The following is a 12,148-nucleotide window of genomic DNA, read 5'->3' as shown; positions in this document are numbered from 1 at the left end:
TAGAGTGATCATATTAGGGTTCCAACTGAGATACGGAACCCTTAAAAAGTTGAATTATTCAAGATCTAAATATCGAAGAGATTTTGCAACTGTATCTCCTTATGTTACTACACCGATGCAGCTAACATAATTGTTCCTTGGAGGAAGGAAGATTACAACACTAAGAGATGTGCATGAGATCTTCCATCCAATCATTTTGTGATGGTCTGGCAGCATCAGACAGTGTAGATCGCAATGAAACTACTGAAGAAATCAAATATTGCGTATATTCTTTGCAGCTTCCAAGCTCCCAAAGTTTAATTTTGAAATTATCCATTTAAAGCACTAACACTGTTAAAATCATGTTTATGTTGAAAAGTATAAGAAGTGTAATTAACTGTCTCGAATATATGGAAGAGAACTCAAAGCCTGATTAAGTAAAAACGTATTTTGACATATGCAGTTACTGTTAAAACCTTACTTTATCCAAATTTAGTGTGTGTGCGATACCATTCTCTGGACTAAACCCCTCAACTGTTTGTCTGCAATCTTTGCCAGCCGTGAGCGATTTTATTGAGCTACTTTTCTCGAAAGTTTCTATTCAACGCTGTTAAATTTCTTCCAATTAGAATGAGACTGTAAGGAAACTTTTCTGTGTTCATTCGTTCGCCTTTTGCCCGCTAAACTCTCCTGCCCCATATACCGGGTGGTCCATTGATAGTGACCGGGCCAAATATCTCACGAAATAAGCGTCAAACAAAAACTACAAATAACAAAACTTGTCTAGCTTGAAGGGGGAAAATAGATGGCGCTATAGCTGTCCCGCCAATGGCGCTGCCATATGTCAAACGGATATCAACTGCGTTTTTAAAATAGAAACACCCATTTTTGATTACATATTCGTGTAGTACGTAAAGAATTGTGAATGCTTTAGTTGGACCACTTTTTTCGCTTTGTCATAGATGGCGCTGTAATAGTCACAAACATATACGTAAGTGGTATCACGTAACATTCCGCCAGTGCGGACGGTATTTGCTTCGTGATACCGTTTACCAATTGCGGAAAAGGTCGATGTATGGCTATTGTGATCATAATACGCAACGGGCGTGTGCAATGTATGCTGCTCGGTATCTTGGACATCATCCAAGTGTCCGGATCGTTCGCCGGATAGTTACGTTATTTAAGGAAACAGGAAGTGTCCAGCCACATGTGAGACGTCAACCACGACCTGCAACAAATGACGATGCCAAAGTAGGTGTTTTAGCTGCTGTCGCGGCTAATCCGCACATCAGTAGCAGACAAATTGCGCGAGAATAGGGAATCTCAAAATCGTCGGTGCTGAGAATGCTACATCAACATTGATTGCACCCGTACCATATTTCTATGCACCAGTAATTGTGTGGCGACGACTCTGAACGTCGTGTACAGTTCTGCCACTGGGCACAAGAGAAATTACTGGTCGATGACACATTTTTTGCACGCGTTCTATTTAGTGACTTAGCGTCATTCACCAACAGCGGTAACGTAAACCGGCATAATATATACTATTGGGCAACGGAAAATCGACGATGGCTGCGACAAGTGGAACATCAGCGACCTTGGCGGGTTAATGTATGGTGCGGCATTATGGGAGGAAGGATAATTGGCCCCCATTTTATCGATGGCAATCTAAATGGTGCAACGTATGCTGATTTCCTACGTAATGTTGTACCGAAGTTACTACAAGTTGTTTCACTGCATGACAGAATGGCGATGTACTTCCAATATGATGGACGCCCAGCACATAACTCGCGTGCGGTTGAAGCGGTATTGAATAGCTTATTTCATGACAGGTGGATTGGTCGTCGAAGTACCCTACCATGGCCATGTCCGAAAGAACAGATACCATCTTAGTATATATATAGTTAAGGCTCACCGGCCACTTGACCATCTTCTTCTTCTGTGCGAATGCACAAACACTGCCCGAACTCTTACGGGAATAGGCAACGCGCCGCGAGTAATGAGTATAATGGGCGGGGGCACTACGAATGTAGTGCGGGACAATACGTTGAGAATGTGTGTTTCGCTGGAGGCGTGCCAGAGATAAATCCCTGCAGTCGCGCTGTCCTCTGTGTCCTCGGTGGCTCAGATGGAAAGAGCGTCTGCCATGTTAGCAGGAGATCCCGGGTTCGAGTCCCGGTCGGGGTACTCATATTCATCTGTCCCCGTTGACGTATGTCAACGCCTGTAAGCAGCTAAGGGTGTTCATTTCATTGTAATTTTCCAACAGCACAACGCTCGTCTACATATGGCACGTGCCTCTTTGAACTGTCTGCGTGTCCCTGAGGTACTGCTGTGGGCCAAATATTCGCAGGATCTATATTCGTGAGGATCTATCTTGAACATCAACTCCGTTCCAAAGCAAGTATTCAGGATATCAGAGGCCGACCAAAAAGTCGTGGGGCAGCTTGGCTCAAGAGAAGATATTACGGCCTTATGACAGCCTCGTCAACTGAATCAGTGTATGCGTCCAGGACAGGACAGAGGGTGCGCAGCCGTACAGGTAAGTGGGTTCGTACTGCCAAGGTATTTGTGAATCTGATTATTTTGCAGTCCCTGAAATATCATCACAGATTGTTTCAGCCCATGAAGTTTCACTTCGTTGCTTCCCGTCCCCCCCCCCCCCTCTTCCTTCTTCTCTTCTGTGCTCCACTTTTTTTGTCCTAACCACATCTGCCACTGGTGTAGCGTTATCTTATGAAGTGCTCATGTTTCTAAAGGCGTATAGCGAAAAGCATTTATGCAACCGAGACACAAAAATTTAGTGTATCTCGCGTATACGCTGTAACCGATTAATTAGCACTGCAGTCCCTACGAATTCACAGTGGATTTACTTCAAAACTGCATTTCATGTTCCTGATTGTTTGTTTCATAACTTCTCATTGAGCATTATCTTCATAATACGCATCCTCCTTATCTACATGTTTGGAATTACTTGCACATCAACTGTATTTCTTGCCATAAACATCCTTATCGTAATTGCCTCCGATATCTTGCCTCACAATGTTCAAAGGTGGCGTTTGTTCTAGGTGTGTCTCTCTGATGTGATTAGAAATCACTGCCTGATAAGTTCCTTCCCGCGCTTATAGTTTTCCCTGGGAAGCTGGGAGGTATTTGATCTTTTGGGTTAGACGTTCAGGGTGTCTCCAAACTTTAGGGTCAAAATTGTACAGACCACAGAATATTTTGAAACGGGAACTCAATGGTCGTAAATGTTGAGTGAGCAATGTGTTTTTGAGACGCTTATTTGGAAACATATTGCAGAAGGAACAAGTGGATGTCGCACAAACGTTTGTGTACAGGCTGTCCATAAAGTCCCGCTATCATTTCGAAAAATTATAACGTGGAAACTCCTATTATAGAAAGAGCATCGTGGTGTTTTCGTAGTACGTTTAGCAGCCCTTGAAGGTATTTTGTGTTATACTACAACTGTCTATTTGTCACCAAGACGCGTTTAGAAGGTTCAAACCTCTATCATCAGGTGGATTTACATTTGTTAGTATGACATACGTGGGTGTTGTGTTACGATTTTGGGGGAACTTGTGGCACTGTCTACTGGAGAAACAAACCACCATTTCAGAACAGGGGTTTGCGTTTTCCTTTTTGACTAAAAACTAAACGCAAAACAAGTAAAATAGAATACTTCCAGTCGTCACAGATTACTGTCTATGCCATATCACATCGCGCGTTACTGTCATGTTTTGAAAACAAAGATTGCGTCTGGAAACTATTAGGTGTAAACACAACATGCGTTGGAATAATTATTTCTAGTGGTCAAAAATCCGATTCTGTCAAATTTATGTAGCTTAAATTTTCATCAGGTGACATCTTGCAAACTTTAAGTGCAATACTTATGTTGCCAACAGTTGTAAAATTATAGAGAAATAACAAATGTGGTTGGGATTGAGAGATAGGAATGAAATGCTGGTGGCGGAGGGAGAGAAAGAAAAGAGAAAAAGTGAGAGGGAGAGAGAGAGAGAGAGAGAGGAAGGAATGATTGGATGAGAGCAAAGTTTCCAAAGCAGAAGGTTCTTAAGATTTTATGTGTTACATGTAATAACTATTTAAAGGTATGCAACTTCCTGACATTAAAACTGTGTACCGGACCGAGACTCGAACCTTTGCCTTTCGCGGGCAAGTGGTTCCAAAGTAAAGTTTGGAACGTAGGAGACGAGGTACTGGCAGAAGTAAAGCTGTGAGGGCGGGGCGAGAGTCGTGCTTGGGTAGCTCAGTTGGCAGAGCACTTGCCCGCGATAGGCAAAGGTCCCGAGTTCGAGTCTCGGTCTGGCACACAGTTTTAATCTGCCAGGGAGTTTCATATCAGCGCACACTCCGCTGCAGAGTGAAAATGTCATTCTGGTATTTAAAGGTACACTGTGTATGTCCATAACCCAGTAAATATGCATATCCGACCACTGGTTCCCTATCTTAATGCAACCGGTCGTGGACCCATTATCACCTGTTTCAATTTGACCCCAAAGCTTTGGACATCCTGTATAGTTACCATCCTCTGCCTTCAAGCCTGACGTCTAGGACATGTTTCATTAAGTTAACAGATAACTCTCGCTGACAGACACGTTCCCGATTATCTGTGAGGAACGTGAGGTTAGGTTAGGTTAGTGTTGTTTAACGTCCGGTCGACAACGAGGTCATTAGAGACGGAGCACAAGCTCGGGTTAGGGAAGGATGGGGAAGGAAATCGGCCGTGCCCTTTCAAAGGAACCATCCTGGCATTTGCCTGAAACGATTTAGGGAAGTCACGGAAAACCTAAATCAGGATGGCTGGAGACGGGATTGAACCGTCGTTCTCCCGAATGCGAGTCCAGTGTGCTAACCACTGCGCCACCTCGCTCGGTGAGGAACAAGAGGTCTGAACACTATTGGATTACACCACCGGAAAATATAGCTGCTGGTTTCATTGAAGAATGGCCCATGTGAAAAACACGAACAGGGATTGCAAGGTGTAAAAAGACTATACGCAGAAGTGGGATTATTCGACAACATCAACCCTTCGTGACTGTGGATTTCAAGAAGCTGCGCAGCACTTATACCGATGTAGACTATGTCACGCATGATGTACCATTGTCTTTAAATCTTAAATTAGCCTTTAGTTTATAACCGTGTGTGTGTATATGTGCGTATCTTGTATTCTGACATGAATAGATAAATAAATAGGCATACTATGAATCTGCATTCGATATTGGAATGAACTTGCCTCAAAGCTTTCAACAGACAAATGCCCTCGCGTATCGCACGTTTGTGGCAAGTGTCAGAGTTGAGATGCCGCTTTCTTTTTTTATTGGAAAAAGAGGACAGCCAATACAGCGTTTTAGGTTCTGTTCTATGGTTGACCATACTGTCTCTTTAAAACAAAATGGTGCTGCGGCGGATATTCGAAATGGAAGAGCCATCAAAAATCATTGAATTTGCAACTATGGCTGGCAACAAATAAGAGATTTAGCACTGAAATATTTTTAAGGGCGAAATTTTTCCGATTTTTCTTTTTGATGCCATATGCTTAACCGTCTTTCATTTTTTTTTTAACTAAATTGTTAATGAGCTTAAGCATTTTCCATGAGTTGGGTACTAGACAGTTTCCTGTTGCGACTACTTCAAAATAAGCACAGTCGTTTGCATATCTCTCTAATCCAGAGGCAATGGCTCAGAATGTCGTATTGGAATCTTATCTGTCAGTGGAAACTGCTCGACTCTTCTATACATTCAACGAATTGGTTGGCAGCACGCTCCCACACTAACGACTTAATCTGACACTAACTGCGTTAGTGTATGGCCATAGAATCACATGAAATAGCCTACGACGTCGCTTTTACTATACTGTGTCTCGTTTTCAACGCATAAAGCGGTTCTTTCTGGTATGGTAACTAGACTTAGATCTTTGTTATACTTAGCTCTGAAAAATAACTTTTTCCCTTTTGACGTATTTAGATTCGCATCTGTACCGGTAACAATAACTCAGCGTTTCTAGTACATAAATTCTGAAAACAGGGCAAAACTATGATATTAAAAATTCAGCTCACAACGTAAAAAAACAGCTTTATAGATAATCACGCGATTATAATAGTATATATATTTTTCTTTTCATATTTATTCTTTGCATTCTTTCTTTCCATGTTTGTCCCACATGAAATTTAAAAGCTTATGTACCATGTAGCGTCTAACTAGTAATGCTATAAAAATATACGAGCGTTGGAAGTTTAGTAGTGGCAACTATTGACTTACAGCTCATCCAAAATAGATATGTGTTTCAAAGTTTTACTGACCTTCAAAGCAGTCACCGCCGGCCGCGGTGGTCTCGCGGTTCTAGGCGCGCAGTCCGGAACCGCGCGACTGCTACGGTCGCAGGTTCGAATCCTGCCTCGGGCATGGATGTGTGTGATGTCCTTAGGTTAGTTAGGTTTAAGTAGTTCTAAGTTCTAGGGGACTGATGACCACAGCTGTTAAGTCCCATAGCGCTCAGAGCCATTTGAAAAGCAGTCACCAGCATTGTTTACAACCCGTGGCCAGCGATGTGGAAGTCGTAGGATACTGTTAGCCGTGCCAGTTGCGTTGACAGTTCGAGCGGCGCGGGTCTATTGCCCGACGAATTTGTAGCAGTTCTGGAGCGAATGCCGTGAAGTGTTTCCTTCAGTTTAGAAATCGGGCTGAACTCACGAGGGCTTAAGTCGGGGAGTGCAGTAGGTAGTATAGCACTTAGCAGTCGCATCAGTCAAACAAATCAGCAACAGCTTGCACTGTATGTGCTTGAGCATTGTCCTGCAAAATGATGGTCAGGTCCTGCAGAAAGTGTCATCACTTCTGTCTCTAAGCTGGTCGTAGGTTGTGTTCCAAAAATGAACAGCATAGAGACAGAAGTGATGACACTTTCTGCAGGACCTGACCATCATTTTGCAGGACAATGCTCAAGCACGTACAGTGCAAGCTGTTACTGATTTGTTTGACTGATATGGCTACTAAGTGCTATACCACCTACTGCACTCCCCTCACTTAAGCCCCCGTGAGTTCAACTCGATTTCTAAACTGAGGAAAACACTTCACGGCATTCGCTTCAGAACTGTTACGAATTCGTCGGGCAATATCTACATCTACAGGGATACTCTGCAAATCACATTTGAGTGCCTGGCAGAGAGTTCATCGAACCACCTTCACAATTCTCTATTATTCCAATCTCGTATAGCGCGCGGAAAGAATGAACACCTATATCTTTCCGTGCGTTCTCTGATTTCCCTTATTTTATATTTGTGATCGTTCCTCCCTATGTAAGTCGGTGTCAACAAAATATTTTCGCATTCGGAGGAGAAAGTTGGTGATTGGAATTTCGTGAGAAGATTCCGTCGCAACGAAAAACGCCTTTGTTTTAATGATGTCCATCCCAAATCCTGTATCATTTCTGTGACACTCTCTCCCATATTTCGCGATAATACAAAACGTGCTACCTTTCTTCGAACTTTTTCGATGTACTCAGTCAGTCCTATCTGGTAGGCACCACACACCGCGCAACAGTATTCTAAAAGAGAATGGACAAGCGTAGTGTAGGCAGTCTCCTTAGTAGGTCTGTTATATTTTCTAAGTGTAAGGATCCCACACCGCGCAACAGTATTCTAAAAGAGGACGGACAAGCGTAGTGTAGGCAGTCTCCTTAGTAGGTCTATTATATTTTCTAAGTGTAAGGATCCCACACCGCGCAACAGTATTCTAAAAGAGAATGGACAAGCGTAGTGTAGGCAGTCTCCTTAGTAGGTTTGTTATATTTTCTAAGTGTAAGGATCCCACACCGCGCAACAGTATTCTAAAAGAGGACGGACAAGCGTAGTGTAGGCAGTCTCCTTAGTACGTCTGTTGCATTTTATAAGTGTCCTGCCAATGAAACACAGTCTTTGGTTAGCCTTCCCGACAACATTTTCTCTGTGTTCCTTTCAATTTAAATTGTTCGTAATTGTAATACCTAGGTATTTAGTTGAATTTACGGCTTTTGGATTAGACTGATTTATCGTGTAACCGAACTTTAACGAGTTCCTTTTAGCACTCATGTGGATGACCTCACACTTTTCGTTACATAAGATCAACTGCCACTTTTCGTACCATTCCGATATTTCTTCTAAATCGTTTTGCAGTTTGTTTTGATCTTCTGATGACTTTATCAGTCGATAAACGACAGCGTCATCTGCATACAACCGAAGACGGCTGCTCAAATTGTCTCACAAATCGTTTATATAGATAAGGAACAGCAAAGGGCCTATAACACTACCTTGGGGAACGCCAGAAATCACTTCTGTTTTACTCGAGGACTTTCCGTCAATTACAACGAACTGTGGCCTCTCCGACAGGAAATCACAGATCGAGTCACGATATTCTATAAGCACGCAATTTCACTACGAGCCGCTTGTGTGGTACAGTGTCAAAAGCCTTCCGGAAATCCAAGAATACGGAATCGATGTGAAATCCCTTGTCAATAGCACTCAGCACTTCATGTGAACAAAGATCTAGATGTGTTTCACAGGAATGATGTTTTCTATACCCATGTTGACTGGGTGTCAATGGACCGTTTCCTTCGAGGTAATTCATAATGTTCGAACACAATATATGTTCTAAAATCCTGCTGCATATCGACGTTAACGATATGGGCCTGGAATTTAGTGGATTATTCCCACTACCTTTCTTGGATATTGGTGTGACCTGTGCAACTTTCCAGTCTTTGGGTACGGATGTTTCTTCAACACAACTTGCACTGCTAAGAGAATCCTACGACTTCCACATAGCTGGCAACGGGCTATACACAATGCTGCTGACTACTTTGAAGGTCAGTAAAACTTTGAAACACGTATCTATTTTGTACTAGCTGTAAATAAATCGTTGCCACTGTTAAAGTTCCAACCTTCGTTTAATAGATCGTCGTCGCTATGTAGAAAGGGTTCTGGGAACATAAAATACTTTTGGATTAATAATGCACAGAAAAAACTAAAGTTACTTTTGAAATTATAGTTTGTTTCTTTATCGTCCCTTGATCAAGAAGTTCAAATGGTTCAAATGGCTCTGAGCACTATGGGACTCAACTGCTGTGGTCATAAGTCCCCTAGAACTTAGAACTACTTAAACCAAACTAACCTAAGGACAGCACACAACACCCAGCCATCACGAGGCAGAGAAAATCCCTGACCCCGCCGGGAATGATCAAGAAGTATTTCGAGTATACACTAGTGTTAATATGCGTTACATTTCATTCTTTCATATTAATGACAAGTACGCTACATTATATTGGTGTTAACTTCGCCGCATGCTGTAGTGATTGTGAGATAATGGCGAACTGATTAACACGCGTCTTCCTATTTTCAGTGACAAACTGGAAGTAACTTCTCTGCCAACGTGTCAGTCTTCGAAAAGAGAGAGACAAAAGAATGCGTAAGGGTTAATGCCAATCCTTGATCCACTATACATACGTGGTGAAATGAATTTGATATTTACATTTCGATACGACTTGTTGCTACGTTGCAGGCAGAAAAGGAAACCAGAGATACTACAGCGTCTAAGTCTGACGTTGGCGACAAGCGCAGTACACTACCTTCACTCAACAGATATACCTATTCAGTGGATGTTTTTGAAATGTCTGGTGTTGTCTTTGAAAACTATACATACGCATCTGTAAGACTACAAATGATACGACAAAGATACTTGCCTGAGATTTCAACTGCTACAAAAAGAACATGTGTAAGGGTATAACAGAAACTGAAAACTGTCTGTCACAATTTCCTTCACGTCCTACGATAACCCGATTTTAAATTAGAAAGACACTGAAAAATCCCACACATAGGCGCATCTCCCGTGTTGTCGTTACAATGAAGATCTTTCGATAGCTAACTCAAGCTCTGATGTCAAAGCTGTGCTCGAAATGATCTCTGAACAAAATACGCTAGTGGAATGACCGCAGATGGCGTTTATTACGAAATTTTCCGTACAAAAACTTTCAGATTGACTGAAAGTAATAAAACGACTTTTGTCCTTACCTGGTAACGAATTCGCAAACGACTACGCCAACTTTGGAGACGAGCCCCCGGTTTTAAAGTGCGTGATCTACCAGACGATAAGATAGCACCTGGTGAATGCGCTACGTAATTCTGAATTAGTCGGCCGGCGTTACGTGGGACCTGTTTACGGTTCACACGTTGAGACGTTACTGTTATCAGGGCCGGAGAACAGAGACCGACTTCGCAATTTTCCGATAGTCGGAAATGTCTGTCGTATGAACAAAGGTTTCATTGAAGAATAAACAAGAAAACATTTCTTTGAAAGCTTGTCACTCTAGAATCGCTTTCCAACTTTATTTCAGATTTCGTACGACAAAGAACTTCCTCACAGCACAACGGAATAATTTAAAGTGGTGTTAACATTGATTACATTAAGACAATACTAACTATAAACCTCACAACAGGTCTCACTATAGATGTAATTCGTGCAATGCAAATGTGTTTGCACTCCATATCCTACAACATCTAATAAATTGAAAAGGCTTGAGCTAGCAATATAGCAAAATATCGATGTCTCCCTCATTGCAACCACGTGCCTTGAAGTTTCGCTGCAACACTTTATTACCTTACTAGCCGAAAATTTAATCTTCTATGAGATAGTAAGTGTCGTATCTGTCTGTTTGAACACACTAATCTCCAGAGCTACCAGATGAATTTTCATTGGGGTTTCCACATGTAATTTAAACTTAGTGTATGGCAACTATAGACTTTATTTCACCAAATTCGGATCACGGGAAAACAAGATATCGTGATTTAAAGTTTTATCTAAAGTCGTATGCTCAGCTTAGTAGTTTGGATGTACAATCACCACGGTATAGTATACCAAAGAACCAATAGATCGCACTGTTAGTATCGTAGTAGCTACACAAAAGATCCAAGGGTTGGTGCTTTAGTTTCTTTTCTTTTTCTTTATCTCAGTGACGGATGTATATTCGGAAGCTTGCATCAGTGACAGAGTTAAGTGCCGCGGTCTTATCTTTACGAATACAAACTACCAGTGAATTTACTTGGCTAGGACATATGGACTTATTGATTTCTCTTTGTGTATTAAAAACATAACGAGATTGTTTTCGTTCCTTCGTTAGGTTTTATTTATGTTGGATTTATTTTGAAGGAAAGTTTTTCATCTCAGAGATAGGGAACGTAATATCATGAGAGTCGCTTCACCGTACATATTTAAAGCAATTATGCACGTGAGAGCAAACAGTACAATTCAACGGAATAGTGATATACCCAGTTAGGTGGGGAACTTAATATCATGGCAGTCCCTTCACTAAATATATTTGAAACAATTATGCACGTGAAAGCAAATCAAATAGCACTATCCAACTGAATAGAGATGTACGCAATTACAATACGAAAATACGATGACTATCATCTACACAGGAAGCGGCTCAAGTTATCCGGAAAGGATCCTATGACTGCTGGACGCAGAATGAAATGCATTGAAAAGACATCTGTTTTCAGAAAGGAATTAAAAGGTTATTTTGTCTCTGTAGCCCTATGTAGATTAAATGAATAGCTGGAAGCTAAACACTAGAGAGGATCTTGTTCAAGCAGGGAAGCCATTATAAAATGTGTGTCCATGAACCAGTAAGTACAACTATATAACACATGTACTGACTTATTATATAAGAATGACCCTGCTGCTGCCTGACCTTTTTTGTTTGCTTCAGGGGCCCTGAAATACAAGTTGCTATAAACTGAGGCTGCCAGAGTGTAAGTTGGCAGGGATTACTCATCGCAGGGTGTACAGTACTGAAGTGAAAATGTGAAGACGAGCAATGTTAAAGATACCTTTCTTTGGTGATTGGGTACTTATCATAGACCAATAATCTACATTTTGCTTAATTAGGTACGTCTATTTCATGTGATATATATGTAGATATCACATGATGAAATCAGTAAGTCAGTCATATATCTTAGTCAGTCATATATCTTAGAAAAGTAAATTCAACGTTAGTTTGTTTTCCTAAATATAAGACTGAGGTGCTTAATTCTGTCATTGATATAAACTTAAGAAAATATTTCAATTTTATTTATTTATTTCTTAATCCATTTGTAGACAACTTTCATTGTATAAATGTGGT

At 41.3% G+C, this 12,148-nt stretch overlaps 1 protein-coding gene across 1 annotated transcript in view; it reads right to left on the bottom strand.

Annotated features, from left to right (window-relative positions):
- LOC126210429 (luciferin sulfotransferase-like) overlaps nucleotides 1-10,171 on the bottom strand; it is a 111,635-nt gene extending 101,464 nt beyond the window's left edge. Inside the window, exon 1 of the mRNA XM_049939660.1 lies at nucleotides 10,038-10,171. The gene's annotated coding sequence lies outside the window, so the exon portion shown is untranslated. The remainder of the gene's footprint in view (nucleotides 1-10,037) is intronic.
- Nucleotides 10,172-12,148: the final 1,977 nt, after the last annotated feature.

This window comes from Schistocerca nitens, chromosome 10 (genome assembly GCF_023898315.1).
Source record: "Schistocerca nitens isolate TAMUIC-IGC-003100 chromosome 10, iqSchNite1.1, whole genome shotgun sequence".
NCBI classification, from domain to species: Eukaryota; Metazoa; Arthropoda; class Insecta; order Orthoptera; family Acrididae; genus Schistocerca; species Schistocerca nitens.
Note: the sequence above shows the minus strand (reverse complement) of the source record. Positions and strands in the feature narration are given on the sequence as shown.